This window comes from Belonocnema kinseyi, chromosome 8 (genome assembly GCF_010883055.1).
Source record: "Belonocnema kinseyi isolate 2016_QV_RU_SX_M_011 chromosome 8, B_treatae_v1, whole genome shotgun sequence".
Classification (NCBI taxonomy): domain Eukaryota; kingdom Metazoa; phylum Arthropoda; class Insecta; order Hymenoptera; family Cynipidae; genus Belonocnema; species Belonocnema kinseyi.
This window is the reverse complement of record NC_046664.1, coordinates 72,757,578-72,768,905: the sequence shown is the minus strand read 5'-3', so window position 1 is coordinate 72,768,905 and position 11,328 is coordinate 72,757,578. Positions and strand designations below refer to the sequence as shown.

Here is an 11,328-nt window from a genome sequence, read left to right as displayed (position 1 = left end):
TGGCGAAAACTGCACAATGACGAGCTACATGCTCTTTACGGTTCACCTAATATTTTAAGAGTAATGAAAGCAAGGAAGCTTAGATGGGCGGTACATGTAGCTGGAATGGGCAACGATAGATCGGTAGCGCAAATCATGAAAGGGAAACCGAATAGTAAGAGACCACTGGGAAGGCCGAGAATCAGGTGGAGGGATCATTTAAAAAAAGATTTGGTAGAACTAGGATATGATTATAATGAGTGGATGGATGATGCACAGGATAGAGACGCGTGGCGGTCTCGGGTAGATGAGGCAATGAACTTTCGAGTTCCAAATGCTGATAAATAATAATAATAATAATATAAATTAACAGTGTGTATTTGTCTTAAAAGTATAAATCATATTAAGACTATAACGAGCGAAATTTATATGTAAATAACTATGTTATGTAATAAACTCAATTAATCAGATGTGAAAAAACTCCTTATTGTAAAAGACGGACGTTAATTATATATTTGATACAACCCAGTGAGTAAAAAATTTGCCGACGTCTTTACGACATCGTTACGACATCTTTACGACAACGTTACGACATCCTATTTATATTCTAAGGACAAATATAGAATACATGTTTTAGATAAAAATTAATGAATCGCAAAATTTGTTAACATCTTTTGAAATTTTTAGTTACAGTAACGGAAAATTTCTAAATTGTAACAGAATTTTCTGAAAGACTTGACTGGAGTCTTCTGCAGTTACTGTTTCTGAAATTTTGGTTACAGTTTGGGAAAATTTAGAAACAGTTTCTGCATAAAGCTCTGGTGACTTGTACCTAAAAATTCCTACAGAAATTTCTAAAAGTGTGGTCAGTAAACACGACTTATTGATTATTTATTAGAATCTACAAATGATCCTATCCTGTTGAACCTCTCAAAGTTTTCAAAGAGTCTTCAATTTTAAATTTGTTTTCTCTGTCTTAAATTATGCTAAAAGAGCATTTCATTAAATGGGCTCAAAGACTATTTTCACTCCTAACTCATTCTGACACTGAACAAAGTTTTAGTTAGAAAGATCCTTGAGGGACTTGGTACTGGCAAGAGGCAGACAACAACTCGTTAGGCGGTTTTGCTCTAAAGCTAACAATGTTTCGAGCGTGCTCTGCTGTACATGACATTACTGTTCTTGCAGTTCTTTTAGCACCAACCCGTGTAATTACCTGCAGTCGTCGTTTAGTAGATTTCCAACACTCCTTCCTGCAACTTGGGATGGAAAAACAAGCCAGCTCAAGTTTTTATTAAAGATAAACTTAAACATAAAATCCAAATGTAGTCTTCATACAACAAATTTACAGTGATTAAAGACTCAGATTGTGATCAAAGGCTCGGACTCGTGAGAAAGATAAAAAACCGGATTAGGAAGAAGCGTATTGATTTAAGAAAAAATCTGGGATCTTTAGGGTTTAGCGTATTTTGTCTTTAGCCTAATTGGAGAAACATGTAGTATAAGTGAAGAAAGTTAATTCTTTTGCAGAATTTTTGATTTTATTTACGGAAATCGATTGGATGTGAAGAAAGCTACTTGGAAAGAAAAAAATATTGTAGATAAGGCATGTGGAAAATGGACAATCTTGTTTTATAAAAACCATTCTTCACATGAGCAATCTAATTTTCTGCCGAATTGAAATAGTTTAAAATTTTATTTGTTGTGATTGTTTAATGTTCGACACCAATGGTTTCGGAATTTATTGGAACAAAGTTTTTTTAAAGAAAAATGAGAGCTTGAAAAACAGAAATGACCCTATTCGCAAAATATCGTTAAGCCAAATTCTTGGCAATTTTGTTATTAAATCTAACATGATGAACATGTACATAAAATGATCTTTATTTGTTTTGAAATGACACATTGACATCTGAAACTGAAACCGAAGTTTGAAAAAATTTGAAATCTAAACTCAAGAATAGCTTAAACAAATGTTTATTTATTAATCATACTAAAATTTAATGGTATGGCTATACAAACAAAGCGGATTTCATGTGATGGTATCAGAAAACTATTAAAAAGTTCTTGACAACAAATGCTGTTTATTTAAAAAATAAAAGCAACACAAATTTCAAACTTATTTAAAAAATTTGCTAAGGTTTAGTTACTATTTCTCTATTAATAATAGTTGGGTGTATTATCCGCGGAGTGTTAAAATTTGATACTTAGGTTTACTATCCCGGATTGTCAAGCTAACGATTCTTGAATGTCAAAATTTGAAGTCTAGATTCACTATCTCAGAGTGTCAAGTTTACGATACTGGGAGTGTGTACCAGATTATCTTAGAGTGTCAACTTGAAAATCCAAGAATATTCAGCTTGAATACAGAAAATGGTTAAATCCAATATGTTTATATATTCAAAATGATCATCTCTGTTAGTCAAAACATTTATCGCGGAGAATCAAAACTACTATATTTTATGATTAAACTGAGTGTCTCGGTAATCAAATCCTTTTTTAATTATCAAAATAATTATTAAAAAATGAATTTGACCACATACCAGAAGCATCACGTAATGTGGATATATTTCTAGTTACCTATCTCTTTTATTTTTAAAACCCCCTGCTTGTTTTTTCCATCCAACGGAATTTCTAATAGAAAGTAGCGGCATTACATGATATATCTGGTATGTGAACAAATTAATTAAGTTTTTAAAAATATGGAAAATATTAAGCAATATATTAAATAAGATGAAAAAGGCTTTTTGACAAAAAATATGTTAGTTCTTATTCTTGTACGTAACAAATATATTCGGGTAAAACTTACATATTTCTGTTAAAATAATTTTCGGTCGTCAAGGTTGATGGGAAGCTATGCTTTCAGGCCCTGCAAATATTTTACATTAAAATTATATAGACTAAGGAAAGATAGAACAAAATGAAATTTATTCTCAACGAAATAGTTGCATTTTTAACGAAAACAAAATTTTCTACATTGAAAAATGAATTTTCAACACAAGAAGACGATTTAAAAAAAAATAACAATAATAGATTTAAACCAAGCAGTCAAATTAACCACCAAATAAACTAACTTTTCAGCAAAAGACACGAATTTTCCCAAAAATATTATTAAAGATTTAGGCAAATAGTAACATTTTCAACACAAAAAGGAAATACAAATTTTTCGACAACAGTTGAACTTGTAGCAAAACTGTTAGTTGCTAACCAAAAAAAAATGAATTTTCAAACAAAAAAGATTACTTTTCTACTATAAAAATTAAATGTTTAATTTAAAAGGATGAATGCTGAATTTCCATCAAGAAGTTCATTTTCAACCAAAAAGGTGACTTTTTAACAGTGAGAGGTAAATTTTAATGAAAGAAGTAAAGTTTTTATTCTAAAAAGTCGAATGTTTTAGAAAAGAGTGGACTTTCAAATCAGAAAAGATTAATTTTTAACAAGATAGTAAAATTTTACACATGAAAGTTGAACTTTCAGCAAGCAATAATTATTTACCCAAAAAGATGACTTTTTAACAAAATATATGAATTTTCAATAAAATGATTAGATTTTCAACGAAAAAGTTGAATTTTTTACAGACAAGATTAACTTTCTGCCCTAAAAGACGATTTTTCAACAAAATATATTAACTTACTATCAAATGATGAAATTTTTAATAAAAAACTAGAATTTTCTAACAAAAAAAATATCTCTTTACACAAAAAGACGACTTTTCTACAATACAACATGAATTTTCTACCCAGCAGTTGAATTTTTAACTTATACAATATAAAGCATGAAGTTTAAGCCAAAAATGGAATATTCAAATTTTCAGATAAAATCTGTGTTGTTAAATTTTCAACAACAAAAAAATGAATTCTCGATCAATAAGATTAATTTTCTATCAAAAAAGCCAAATTTCCAACTCATCCAATAAACAAAATAAAGTTTTAACCAAACATAAAATAGTTGAATCATGAGGTAAAAAGAATCATTTGCAAAAGAACATAAATAAATTTTCTACAAGGTTATAAAATTTTACACCAAAAATTAAATTCTTGAACAAGATGATTAATTATCTGCCAAAAAAAAAAAACAATTTTAAACAAAATAAATGATTTTTCAACAAAGTCATTTAATCTTAAAACCAAACAAATGAATTATCTCCAAAAAAGTTAAATTTTTAACCAAAGAGATGAATGTTTACATTATATTATGCATTTTTCGACTTTAAAGGCATTTTATTTACAAATATTTCAAGTCCGCTATTAGCCATTTAGCATAACCACTTTTCCTAAAAGAAGAAAAGAAAAAATTTTCTTTTTTGGACAAAAATAAAAAAAGAAAAAAGAAAAATGAGAAGAATAACAAAATTTTATAATCGGTTTGCCTTTTGACCCTCTTTGGATGTACCAGGTATGTTTGTAATGGGTTGTCATTTCGATTCTCATTTTATTCTAGGGTGCCAGGAAGAGAGCATCGTAGTTTTGTTTTATTTCCTGTCTGCTCAAAATTTTTTTTATTTTTATTTATTATTTTATACAATATTTTTGCGTTGATAAAAGTGCTGTATAAATTATAAGTTTCTTGCCTTCTCATTTTCCTTTCCTCTTTTTTTTGGTCCAAAAAAGGAGCAAACTTTCTTTTTTTTAGGAAAAACTGTTATCTTTTTTCAAATTTTAATAGAAACTTTTTATGGTGGTTGTCTAAATTTGGTTTTTGGATTCTTGGTTTTATTTTCAGGAATTCTGCACCATAATTTGATTATTAGACGTTAAATAGGATTTTAAATTTGATTGTAATCATCTTTAAATTTCTTCAATGCAAATAACAGCAAAAGCAAAGAAAAAGTGCCAACTCAAGACCACCTGTTTCGTACTGACTCAGGACCACTACGAATGTTTACAAAATACAATTTATTATTTTAGTTATGTTTTGGTAAAAAGTTAAGTAATCTTCTGGTTTTAATATACAGCTTATAATTTTTCTTTTGGATTACCTTTTACAAAATATGAAATAACCAGAAAATAACAAACATCATTATAATGAAGTGAAACAAAGTAAAAGCACAGCCTAAAGCTATTTCAACTTTGCTTTGTAGCGAAGATGTAATTACAACTAACAGAATACTAATTTTAACTCCTTCCAAGACTACCGTGATGCGCACAAATGTACTATTTACTTATTGGAGTTACACGCCGCAGCTTTCTCTTTGAAATTTTTTCCCCCAATAAAGAAAGCAAAAACTTTTTTCTTAACGCAAAATAACTTTATCTTATTTACTGAAAATATTTTTTAAACTTTCTTTTTAAATTGTCTTAAAATTTAGCAATGCGATAATTTTATAAAAGGGGCCATAAAAGACTTAGAAAATAAACACTTTTATAACATTTCTTTCAGAAAATAGAATATGAAAATAATAATAAGTATTTAATTTTAAAAGCGTACAATTTTATCATTTTCTTTAGCCTAGAAGTGTCTAGACTGTAATCAAGAAATGTGCAATAGAAATTAATTTTATTTTCTAATCCTAATTTCAAGTATTCTAACATAATATATTTCAAATTTCGAAAATAAACTTCAATTTTTGTTTAAACTTATATTATTTATACTATAAATTATTTTCTTTTCCCTTTCGTCATTTTTCCACTGAAATTAGAACTAAATTAATGTAACCCGATTATGAAATCCAACTATATGCTGCTGGTCGAAAATTCATTTTTTTGTTGTTGAAAATTTAACAGCACAGATTTCATCTGAAAATTTGAATATTCCATGTTTGTCTGAAACTTCATACTGTATATTATTTAATCTGGTAGATTTTTTTTAGAAATGTCCTGTTTTTGGTTAAAAATGGAACTGTGTGGCTAAAAAATAATCTTTTGCTACCGAAAATTAACTTTTAAAATACTAATTCAAATTTTTGGTGTAAAAATGTAACTGTTTTGTAGACAATTCGTATTTTTAGTTAAAAAATTAATAATTTGTCTGAAAACTAAAGGATTTTGTTAGTCATTTTTTGTTGTTGTGAAAATTCAAGTTTTTTTTTGTTAAAAATTAATATTAGCAATTAAAAATTAAACTATTCTATTTTAATTGAAAATTTATTGTTTTTAAATTAACATTCAACTATTTGCTCAGAAATAGTTCAAGTGTTTCATAGAAAATGCATTTTTTATTTAAAAATTGAGCATTTTTATAGAAAATTGAACTATTCTGTAGACAATTTATTTTTTATTGGAAATTGATGATTTTATCTTGAAATGCAATTATTTCACTTTTCATTAAAATTCATCGTTTTTAGTTTAAAATTAAATAATATTATTAAAAGATACGCGTATTTTTTTTTAAACAATCGAATTTTGTAGTAGAAAATTCACCATATTAATATATGATTCAAGTAGTTGGTTAAAAGTGTATGCATTTTGTTAAAAATTCATCTTTCAGGGAAAGCCTTCAATTTGGAGGATTCAAGCGTTTTGTTGAAAATTCATCTTTATTGATTAAACTGAACTATTTTTTATAAAAATAAAAATTCTTTTAGGTTAAAATATTAAACTACCGCATTTTTTGTTTTAAAATTATATTTTTAGTTTAAACCTTTTATTTTTCCATATGAAAGTTTAACTATTTTCTCACATTTTGTTGATGTTAAAGATTTATCATTTTAGTTGAAAATTGAGCTTTTTGGTTCAAAATTCATTCTGTTGTTGAGAATTCATATTTTCGGGCTTAAATTTCTACTTTTTCGTAGTGTTGTTTATTAAAAAGTAATGTTTAAATAATTCTTTAATTATTTCATTAATTGTTAATAATTGTTCATTTTAATTTTCAATTTTTAGTTAATCTTCTTGGTTGAAAATTCAGCTATTTGGTTAAAAACTTGTATTTTTCCGCAATTTGTCGTTTTTGGTGAAAAATTAATTTTCTTGGATAAAAATGCAATTATTTCTAGCAACGGATAATGATTCATTGAGGATATTATATATTTATGGACATTTTTTCATGGTTCAATTCAACTATTTTTATCTAAAAGCAAAAATCCTTTCTTGGTTAAAACATCAGCACTTACATTTTTGGTTGAGAATTTAGGTACTTTCGTAAAAAGTTTATATACTTGGTTGAAACTCGAATTACTTTATTAATTCATAGGGATCATTAAGATTTTATTAACATCCTGCCCCTTTTAAATTTGCTCTTTCGTTTTTTATGAAATCTAAATAAAGTCATGAAAAAAATTCAGCCTGCAAATATCATGAAGCCAGTAGGGGAATGGGCTAAGAATATATTTAACAATAATTTTACACCTTTTTTTTGGAGAAAAGATTTATCAAAGTTAAATTCATCTGAAATATACTTAATAATTAATTATTAAATTTGGAATTTCAAGAAAATCCATATTGGAAAAAATACATATAGATGTAGGTGAAAAGTCTGTCGAAATTCATAAGCCTCTAAATTTATACAGATGCTTATTTTTAAATTGATCTGAAAGGTTTGTCATATGTAAATAAAATCTAATCCTTCATGTAGTTGAAGTTGGAAAGAGAAAAACTTTTTGATTAATCAGTGAAAAGGAGTATCCTAGTAGTAAACTATTAAGCACGGTACAGTTCAGATTTCGTTACCACCTTTATTTGAGTCTTGCGGATCTGGACTGGTAGCTTTAAAGAAAAGCCGCAAGGACGAGACGTGCCGCCTCTCGCGCAACAGAAATGACGCGTCGAGTGTTTAAGACAACAGTCCACACGTAACGAAACATAAACACCTGGAGCAGAGACTACCGTGACCAACATGGCGGTTCCTTCAGAGCGAAGCTCTTCCATTGCTGCCTTCTAGCTGAAGTTTTTTTTTTAAATTAATATTCCACAAATTTTGGAGAGTTCGGTTAATATTCCACGCAGATGTATTATCATATGATACCTACTAGTACCCGATCAGACCCCGACTAGGATAAGTTGGGTCACCTGATTAGCCCCTGACTAATCTACCGCGACGCTACTGGTCGGGGACTAGTCAGATGACCCGACTAGCCCCTGACTTCAACTGGGGTCGAATGGTCGAGAACCAGACTAGTTCCCCATTTGAATTTTTACACGGGTAATGTTTTTCAAATAAAAAACTCGCTTTTGTTAAAAGAAAAACTTCTTTAGATCAAAGAAATATTTTATTGTACGTATTTAGTATTACATTGATTTGAAACAAGTAATCTTTTTTCTCAGTGTACCTCAATATTTTCCACGTTGCATGTTCAAACATATATTTCCAATGTGAAAATTTTTTCTTAAACATACGTTTTAGGGAAGGTTTCGAACTAATCTCCAAGTATAGATGAAATCTCACGTACTGTGTACATATTACCAAACCAGAAATTAATATATCGCTTTCGCAAGGGGTGGAGATCTAATATCAGAAGCAAAGGCTGCCGGGAGACGCAAAAGGGACTATGAGGATAGGAAGCTTTTGATCAAACAGTGTAATGACTTGCGAACTAAGCTGGTAATCGGGCTTAAACGAAGCTATCTGTGTTGAAATAGGAACTGCTAAGAGACCGTCCATTCAAATATGTTCTCTATTTATTGGTGAAATGTTGCATCGCGATTGCAGTGGTTGACTTGGGAACTTATAAAAGACATGTAACTAAAAAATAAAAATTCGGAAACATATGACTACACGGAAAAAACGTATTCGTAAAAAAGTCACGAACTAGTAGCTAGGTCTCGGATACGAGGACAATTCATTGGACATTGATATTTTTTCGTAAATGATCAGCGAGTTTTGCGAAAGAATTGACAAACTCGATATGACAAGTCTAAATTCCTTCATCACTTAGTTTTTCCATAAATAATTACAAAAATATTATGAGTGATTGAGGAAAGTTTCACAGAGCACTCACGTGCTTGTCCGACAAATCTAGGAACTAGGACGTAGGTTCGTCTTTACGTGGCCCGCACACACTCTCGCACACACGCTCGTTGTGTATGCGCATGCGTATGTGCGGTTTGAGTTCGTCGGATGAGTGGCTAGAATTTTTATTATACCTAGATTGTTCAGCCTAGATGGGTACGCGTGTTTACGAACACATGGTTTATGTTTAAAAACTATCGAGTCAGCAGTTCCCAGGGTTCAAATCCTCAGAGTTGTGTGAATTTATAAATCAATTAAATCGCGCTAATACAATTTTTCACTTTTTATATATAAGTCTAAAATTTTCAGGAACTTTTCGTAGGAAATTCGAATTTTTTTATTCCGTATCTGAGACCTAGCTACAAGTTCGTGACTTTTTTTCGTGTATATTGACCAGATCCGTATTAAATTGTCATGTTTGTGAAGATTAAAAGCATACACTGAGAAAAATGGATTATACTGTTTATGATCTTGGATTTTAAAGTTAGGAGGGCAATCTATACTTTGTTAAAAATATCTGTTGGGGACTTTCACTAGATGTATTGGAAGTTTATTTCCAAAACGTAAGGTAACGCTACAATACATAATGTTTCACTCTCCATATCATAGCATTGGTATAAAACCTTACATATATTGGATTTTTATAATAAAAGTCCAGCAGCGTAAAATTAAAAAAATGTAAATCATTTCTCAGAACACTTGTTCCTGGCAAAAAAATTTCTGCTGGAGCTGACACTTTTGTTAGTATATAGTATATAACGCGCGTATTTATGGAATTCCATGAATTCTATAAATTCTATAACACCCTCAGTTCACGGATTTTCTGAAATTAGCGGCATTCAAGGAATTTGAGGAATTTACGATATGCATGATATACAAAAAATTCACAAGATTTAAAGAATTCGTGGAGTTCCCGGATTTTACAAATTTCATGGAATATACGGAATTCGAAAAATTCATAGAATTCGGGGAATTAAAGAAAATCACATAAGTCACGGAACTCGCTAAGTTCACGTAATTTAACGAATTTAATGAATTTATGAAATTCATTGAATTCAAGAAAATCAGAAAATTTACGGAGTTGGCACAAATTGCGGAATCCATGGAATCCGAAGAATACTCGGAAATTAAGGAATTTACGGAATTCAAGGAAATTAAGGAATGCAAAGAATTCACAAAACTCAAGAAATTCGTAAAATTCAAGAAATTTATAGCATTTACCGATTTAATGGGATTCATGGCACTCGAGAATTCATGGAATTCATGGAATACAGGGAATAAATAAAAATCACGGAATTCACGGAATTCATGGAAATCAAGCAATTCATGAAGTTCAATGAGTTTCTCGAATTCCAACCAAATAATGCAATTCACAGAATGTATGGAATTCATGGACATCCTTGAATTCCGTGAATATTTGAATTATGTGAATTCCTCGAATTCCTTTCACTCCATGAATTATTTGAATTCCTTAAATTCCATGAATATCTTAAATTTCGCGAATTCCATAAATTCGACGAATTGCATAAATTTCGTAGATCCAATGCATTACACAATATCAGTGATTTCCTTGAATTTTGTGACTCCTGTGAATTCGTTGAATTTCTTTAATTCCCTGACTTCCATAAATTCCGTCAATTCCACGAATTTAGCGAATTTCGTGAATTTCGTGAATTCCTGGAATTTAATTAATTCCGTGAATTTCACGAAAGCCATAAATTTCGCGAATTCCTTTAATTCCATGGATTTCTTGATCTCTATGAATTTCAAGAATACCTGGAATTTCTTGAATTCAAATAATTCCGTGAATTGCATGCACCCCATAAATTTCGCGAATTTCTTCAATTTCATGAATTCCGCGAATTCCGTGATTTTCATGAGTTCATTTTATTTCTTGAAATCTTTGAATTAAATGAAATCCTTGTATTGCATAAATTTCGTGAATTCTGTTAATGCCATGGATCCCGTGAATTTCATGAATTTCCTGAATTCCGAGAATTCCTTACATTCCATTAATAACATGATTTCCCTTGTGCACAATTTTCGTCTTACAAACGCTCTAATATACGTATGTATTCGAATGTTGGAGGGTGACTTCATGATTTACAACACCTACAATACATTTATAACAATTTCGTCATTCTAATACCATGATTGCAGTTTTACCTTACGCTTGTATGGTAAAAGTCTTGTAGAAGTGTTGTAGAATTCCAAACATTTTTAATAGTGTAGATGTTAAGCTTTACAGTCTGGTTGTTACTTTTTCAAACCTCGAATTATAAAACTTATTATCTAAACTTTATGGCTTACAGTCTGTCAAGTTAAAGCGTGGGTGGCTTTACTCGCAGCCGGTAAGGTGTGTCGACATGATTTTGGTGTCAAAATATTAAGAAGAGCTCCCTCTTTCATGCTTTTTGATTTAACATTCAGTTTGCTTTCAATTCTTATCTTGTTACCACGTTA

The 11,328-nt window shown here is 29.8% G+C and overlaps 1 protein-coding gene across 4 annotated transcripts in view; it reads right to left on the bottom strand.

Annotated features, from left to right (window-relative positions):
- Positions 1–11,328, bottom strand: part of LOC117177833 — a 355,079-nt gene that overhangs the window by 139,559 nt on the left and 204,192 nt on the right. Inside the window, exons 2-3 of one of the 4 annotated variants that reach the window (XR_004467767.1) lie at positions 2,786–2,845; positions 1,116–1,238 (exon numbers count right to left, since the gene is read on the bottom strand). The exons of the other annotated variants lie outside the window; for them this stretch is intronic. The gene's annotated coding sequence lies outside the window, so the exon portion shown is untranslated. Of the gene's footprint in view, positions 1–1,115; positions 1,239–2,785; positions 2,846–11,328 lie in introns of those variants that run through there. 4 annotated transcript variants of the gene reach the window in all.